At 26.2% G+C, this 7,953-nt stretch overlaps 1 long non-coding RNA gene across 1 annotated transcript; it reads right to left on the reverse strand.

Moving 5' to 3' along the window:
* Window positions 1-4,889: 4,889 nt before the first annotated feature.
* LOC124897860 lies at window positions 4,890-7,211 on the reverse strand. The gene is made up of 3 exons (XR_007054807.1): window positions 6,744-7,211; window positions 5,809-5,956; window positions 4,890-5,711 (listed from the first exon to the last, which is right to left on the reverse strand). It is a non-coding gene; the product is annotated as an uncharacterized LOC124897860 (long non-coding RNA).
* Between the last annotated feature and the right edge of the window lie 742 nt (window positions 7,212-7,953).

Genomic DNA, 7,953 nt, shown 5'->3' on the forward strand with positions numbered 1-7,953 from the left:
ACTTAAAATAGCCATAACTTCTTACCCTGTTATCGAATTTGGGCAAATTTTATATCGTTGGAAAGCTAATTCAATTTCCTACATAATAGAAGGCTTTAAACTAAAAATTAATAAGTATTTCAAAAATTTTATATATGAATACTCATGTATTGAGACTTAGATTATATTAGGAGAATATGGGGTATTACGTGTATTCAGGGGTTCCTCACTGTATTTGTATATGATATCTTTGAAATAACATAAAATACAATTATAGGAGGAATCAACCACAGTTATGAGAACTATTTTATGTAATGGCTAGGGCATATACTATGAAAGAATTTAATCACTACATGAAAGAAGTAGAAAGAATTGATAAGAGAGTGAAGGATTACTTGTTTGATATCGGATATCAGAAATGGGCAAGAGCACATTCTACTGTAAATAGAACAATAATAATGACCTATAGCATTACCGAGTTAGTCAATTCACTAACCAAAGAGGTAAGAGATATTTTGGTGAAAGATTTGTTCTAATAAATATGAATATTAATGATGAAATGGAGTTACACTAACATGAAAGAAGAAAAAGGAAAATGTACCAAATTAACTGCAAAATATGAAAAAAATCTTGCTGTAAATTTCAAAGAAGCATATCATATGACGGTTAAAATTTATTATTTCTTGTAGAAGTTATTTAACACAATACTTGATATAAATATTTTATTTTTACAGTGATAAGCTTTTTTTATATAGGTGAGGCCTTCAGCTGATTACTTACATATGGTTACACATAAAGGAAGGACCTTTATTGTACGTATTAAAGAGTGAATATGTACATATTGACGGTTTCAACTAGATATTGTACATGTTCACATGCTTTGGCAGTGCTAAAAAATAAAGGATTAAAAGATGAAGATTATTGTTCCATTTACTATACCATTGCAGCAATGAAGAAGACATATAAGATCCCAATCAATCCTATGCCAGATGAAACTTCTTAGAAGGTACGTTAAAGTATTTCGAGCAAAATTGTAGTGCACCCTGAAGGAAATAAAGTGCCAAGAAGACCTCTAAAGAAAAGAAAACAAATATGTTGGGAAAAAAAGAAAAGATTTCGCATTCATCATGTGAAAGATGTCGAGAAAAGGATTACAATGTAAGAACGTGTAGGAATATGCCCATAGACAAGTAGATACATATTTATATATTTTGTTAATTAATTGTTGTTGTCTTTTATTGAGTTTATGAATCTTAATTATTAGGAGTCTGTGTTTTTTTATGTATATAATGAAGTTTTATTTCTCAATTTGCATTGACAAAATTTTATCTATGTACATTCAATCTGCAATATTATGAACAACAATGTTATGTTGAATTAACTTAATATCGTACCCAACTTAGCCTTTCGGGTTTAATTATCATTGTTATTTACAGCTCATTCCCAACTTAGACTTTTAATGCCTCTTCATTCCATATCCAAGTACGCCCCAACATTCACCAGGTTGGGATTTTATGATTTCGGTTGACTTGTTCTTTGCCTCCCAAGTTTTGAGGGTGTGACAAACCAATATAAGAATTTTTTGTATTTTCTATAGGAAATACTTGGTTGTCATAGATGCAAAACAATTGAATAATGAAAAATATCTTGTAGTTTAATGGCTTCTAAAAATTTAAATTTTAAATTACATGTAATTTCATATTGTCATAAATTTATAATAATAACTTTTTTAAGATAACACGTCTGCACGCTTCAGGATATTGAAGATGAAAAAGGTTCAATAAAGTAATACATTATTACACTACATCACATGAAGAGGTGCAATTTAATATTATATATTCAAAAAACTATCAAATAGTTAAGATAATTGAAAGTACAATTAAATTAACAAAGTTTATAATACACAAAAATGAAGATTCACAGACAATTTATAAATAGATGTAAGGAAGATAATTTAATATGTACATATATACAAAACATGATTAGAATAACAAGTATCCAAAAAGAAATAAGGATAAGAAATATCGGTTAGAGCCTAAACTTTTTTTTACATCTTTCTTCTCTTAAAAAGACATTTTGAGAACTCTGAATCACTTTCATCCTCTTTCAATTGAATCACTTTCATCCTCTTTCAATTGCTTCTAACGCCCATATTTCCACAATAAACATGTTAATCTATGTCGATATTGGAAAACATTAAAATCATTCCTTGAAATCTGAATATTATGAATAAAATATTCGATAATGAGACCAAATATATACCACAATCTGTGTACATAAATTAACAAATAAATTGTTATACTTAAACAAAGAATTGAACAACTCAATTTAATTACAACTATTAAAGATTATACAAGACACTTACGCAATATATTGAATAGGCAAACCATCAAAAAATTGTATGTCTAAAGGCTGAAGAAGTGATTTGACGGAATAAGGGGTCAATTGACATTCAAATCTTGCTTTTTTCTATAAAAGTTTGTGCTAGAAATAAAGTAAGGAATCAAAAAAGCAAAAGGTTCAATAGCTGATCGTATTTTCACATCATGCCTTGCACCTCTCATAGAATCATAAAAATGGATAATTCTATCTTTAAAGAAAAGAATTGCTAAAACCCAATGTTCTTCAACACATATAGGAATCAGAATATGATCAACTGTATGCCAAGGATCATTGCATGACATATAAAATTCAAGAATATATACTGCAATCTCATGATCATGATAGAGTACTCCATAATTCATGTTATTATCAATCCAAAAATCATGAAGTGACATCACCTTAAGAGAAAATAAAAAATTAATCATGGTGAAACTGATCGGCAATTCGATACAATATTTAGCTCTCTTCCTCAAGTAATATAACATAACATCAATGTACTGAAAAAAGAAAAAAAGATCAAGCTAATAAAATACACTACTTTTATACATATAGTGTTCAGATATATCATAGAAAATACTTTAAAAAGTTGCTAAGAGTAAAGATAGGACAATTTAGATACAAGATAAATGATGAAACGGGAAAAAAACACAAAATCAGATTGTTTATAGGATTAACTTAGTTAATCAGAAAATTACTTTAATATATTAACTTTCAACTAAGTTAGTTTATAATTATATAAATGGCTATAAAGTAATTCAAATATTTAAATATATATATAGGCAACGTACCGTGTCATCTAGAAAACTACCTTCATAATTTAATTTGTGAAACCAATCTTTTGATCTGATAGAAATATTTCCAAACAAAAAGGCATTCTTTATCTCACCTCTTCCCTTACAATATCTATCTTGATCATTTCTGAAAAAAAAAAATTAAAAATTAAATAACAATGTGTACATTCTATTGAAGTGTAAAATTAAAATAAACTTACTTGAATTTTCATTTCAATGAATATGCATCAACAAGCTTTGCAAAATCCTCACTCAAGTCTAAATCAACCTCATTTTCAATATCTGTTATGAAAGAATGTTTAAGTGTAAATAATTTTTTTCTATCAAACTTTATTTTACTACACTCAGAAGAATCAAAATCGATGAGGCATGATGAATTTTGAAATTTTTTAAAAATCTTTGCTTTCTATTTATGATTGAAATGTGAATCTTCTTCCACATTAGTGGGTTCAAATGGAATCAATTTGGATTTCACTTTGTCTCTCAAAGTCGGACACAAAATAGTAGATTGATCATACGCAATCATGAGTTGAGAATCTGAAAACAAATTACAATCACCACTAAAAGATTGAGAAAATCCTACAATAAACAGAACAAAAATGTTAAAAAGATTGAGAAAAATCCTACCATAAACAGAACAAAAATATTAACAAACTAAAATCTGACATATTGATTTAAATTTAAAAGGATATAAAGATCTTGAATAAGTGAAGTATCGCCTTCCTTTGACATGCATCCATCTTCAATTGCGCATTCAAACTTTATAGAAATAAGAAAAAATTAATTATAGGCAACAGTAAAATTTAGTATACAATTGACTACAATAACATTCTCTTTGTCAACACTCTTTACAATACTAATGTATAAATAAAAAAAATAATGCAAAACAACAGATCATATCACCTGTAATTATGTACAAACTTGAAAGTAAAGATACACTAAATATAAACTTGACAATGTAATAAAAGCTATAAAATCGAAATAAACTAACTTTAACTCTTAAATAAATTATTATATACCTTAAAATGTTGAAGTCCTGTAGGATCTAAATCATTCAAAAGTTTTTAAACACCTATATTTTCACTTTGATATTGCTAACAACATTATTAAATTAAGATAATGGACAACTTTTAAGCGATATATAAAAAATCAACTACAAATAACACATTTCACATGGTTATAAGTTAATGCATACACATATAAAACATACCTCAATATGAGATTTAACAGTTAAGTGCTGAAGAAATGAGATTCAAACTCACTGTTAAACTGTTGAAATAATTATATCAGCAATGTGTATGTGTGTGTACATATAAATTAATGTAAATATGCTAGCAATATATTATGAATTAAATTTTAATAAGTATTATAAAAAAAATTAAATTTACCTTGTCAAATTATGTCCGCAAAACATAATCATTAGAACAATCAACTGCACCTCTTGAATTCACATAAAAATTGATTGTATGATGATTGTTGTTATTTTCATCATGCATACTTGACATTTTCTACAAATAATCAGGAATCAAAATTTTGTTAATTTTTTTCAAAAAGGCTTCCTTTACAAGGCTATATGATCAATGTATATATATACATATATATACATACATACATAAATATATATATATATATATATATATATATATTCTTAAGTAAAATGTATACTAGTAAAGTTGATAATCAACATATTTGACTATACACCTTAGGTTTTTAAACTCCTGTAGGATCAGCTTCACTCAACACATTTTTAACATCTATATTTTCACTTTGACGTTACTAACAGTTATGGTTGATTTAAGATGGAAAATAAGATTTAAAAAAAAATGATCCCAAGATGTCATATGTTACAGTCTTGTAATATTAATAAATATGAAATTGATAGTACCTCACAATTTGAATTAACATTTAATTGTTGAAGAGATATCTTCACATAGGTCTTGAAATATTTAACTCACTGCTAAGCTGTTTATATGATTAAATCAATATATTAAAAGATATATTAATTAAACATATTAATCTTAATAATATTCTAACATCATAGCTTATTAAAATGTAATGAATAATATAAAAAAAGATTTACCTTGTCAAATTCAGTCAGCAAAACATAATCACTAAAACAAACTGTTGTAACTTTTGACTTCTCATTAGAATTCATCCTTGGATAATTGTTGTTATCATCATCACGCTTAGTTGATACTTTCTTCAATGACCCGGCAATCGATTCTTCTTTGACATTTTTTAATATAGGCAACTCCTTTGTAAGCTATATATACAATTATTGAATGTTGAAGTAATAAATAAAATTATATGTATTACAACAAATAATATCAATGAAGTAGTAATCAATAACTTTTAACTTTAAATTTAAAATTATTTTCTTCACATTTTTTCATTACCTTACAGACATTCTTTTCACCTTTATGCGCTTTCTTGCAAACCTTCTTTTGTTAAGTAATGGAGTTTTAAAAAAAAATTGATACGATGAAACTGAAATACATTATCAGTCAGCAACTTAAGTACTCCCAATTCATCAACTGTAGGAGAAATGTTTGACCATACCTATAAATAAATAAAAAGTATCATAAAATCATCGAAAATAAATTTATAAACTGATCTTTTCTCTTATATAAAATTTAACAGAGTATAACAAACTAACCTTCTCATTGGCTAAATAAAGACTGCCATAAGATTTTTATCGATGGCATATGATGAACCACTTTTTAATTTAATATTCTTGGTACTCTATCAACAACTCGATATGCGATTTCAGGATTTACACTTGAACAACATTCATAAACCCATAACTGTAGAGCAAGTGAAAAACTGTCAAATCTATGAAAACTTTTCACATAGTACATCTTATCACTAACAGATTCCAATAAGGCTTTAAAAATAATAATTATCCATGTAAAATTATGAGATTCACCATTTTCAACCAACTCAAAATCACGATTACATATAGTTGTTATTCCACCAATACCAAAAAATAAAAAAGTGTAAATAAAATACAAAATTATAATTTTGACCATATCATCATCCGACTGAATACATTCCAAATCTTCAAAACAAGAAATCAAATCATCTTACGACACTATAGAATTCTCCCCAAAGTAATTACTTTGTAACCTATTTAAACCATTAAACTTTCCTACAAACTTATCATCTCCAAAACATTGTAAACCAGTTATGATTTAAAATTCTTTTAATCCAATAAATAAACTTGATTCATAAATCTTCACACAAAACAAATCTTTTCTTTCCTGAACTAACACCCTTTTCATTAAATAAACAACCACCTGATTTTAAACATAGACTTCGGGCATGCCAACAAAATAATCAAAAATAGTTTTTCTAAATATTTTAAATTAGGACTTGATAAGCTTGTCATTCAACTTACGGACAACATCCACATTTACGTGGGAGCTATAGCGAGCATCAGAAAACTTTTTATTTTTCGAAATGTAACATTTTGACATCTACAAAATAAAACTCAATCAACACAATTTTTATTTTTAACTAATGTATATGATAAAAATTACAAAAATCATATAAAGACATGTAAAAACAAAAAGTAAAAAGGTTTGAAATCACCTATAAGATGCGATTTTTAATTGCAATTTTCTTCTTCCTTCTGCAAATAGGTATCTTTCCTCCAAAATAACATTTTTCTTTAACATCAAATAATTCTTCAATAATCTTTTCCTTTCCTTTAGTACTTCATTTCTTATCCACAAATCTAACAAATATTTTATTTTTATCAATAATTTATCTATTTTTTGAACTTGCATGTGACGAAAACACAATATTGAAAGGAGATTCTACAAAATCAGTATCACTACACATCATTTGTTTTTCATAAAAGTTATCTGTTTCACTACTTTTAAGTAATCAAATACAAGCTTCAATCATCTATGTAAAAAATCGCACTTTGAAGTGTGTGAAATCTTAACAATTGATGAACTTTTCAATTATAATATAGAAACTAAAAAATAGTTCATGGAGATCAAATTTTTCATGTGTTATAAATGATTAAAATATGGATATGAAGATAATTAAGACAGAAAATGGAGAAGGTGTGGAAAGAAGTTGTAGAAAATGGAGTGAAGTAAATGGAGTATAGAAGTAACCATAGAAAGTTCTAGAAGAAAATAGAATAAATAAAGTGTAAAAGCAATGAGAGAGAATATATTGGGTAACTAAAAATATTTAAATTAAAGAGATAAAATAAAGAAAAGTCAGGATATTATTGCATAGCCTCAATCGTGTAAATGGACATTTAATGCCAATAAATTGAAATGTGACTGTTGTCTGCCAATACTTATTATTAGATGCTTTAACATGTCATTTTTTCATCAGGAATAAGCAAGAAAGGGCTCCAAATCTCAACTTTTATTCCTTTATTTTTTTATAATTAACTTGATTATTTATTTATAATTTAACTTAAATAATCTAGATAAATTCACAAAAAGCAACTTCATGTTGAAATTATTCTTTTATTTTGGTCATTAACTATTTTTAGTTCGCTCTATTTAGGAAAACTATTAGCTTGATAGAATAATTTAGAAAATATTTCATGTCCCTTCTTAGTTATTAAGTAGCTTAAATTCTTTGTTTAGTAATTGAGTTAGTTATTTAACTAAAAATCATGAATCGGATAAAGATGTTAAAATTAGAATTATTTTAAAACTTTGATGTTTAATTTCTTTCACTATTTGGAATGGATTAAACAGATAAGTATCAAATAGATTCTATTTTAAAAAATAATATTTTTAAATAAATTCAAGATGTTTCTAAAATAATT

This window comes from Capsicum annuum, chromosome 4 (assembly GCF_002878395.1).
Source record: "Capsicum annuum cultivar UCD-10X-F1 chromosome 4, UCD10Xv1.1, whole genome shotgun sequence".
Classification (NCBI taxonomy): Eukaryota; Viridiplantae; Streptophyta; class Magnoliopsida; order Solanales; family Solanaceae; genus Capsicum; species Capsicum annuum.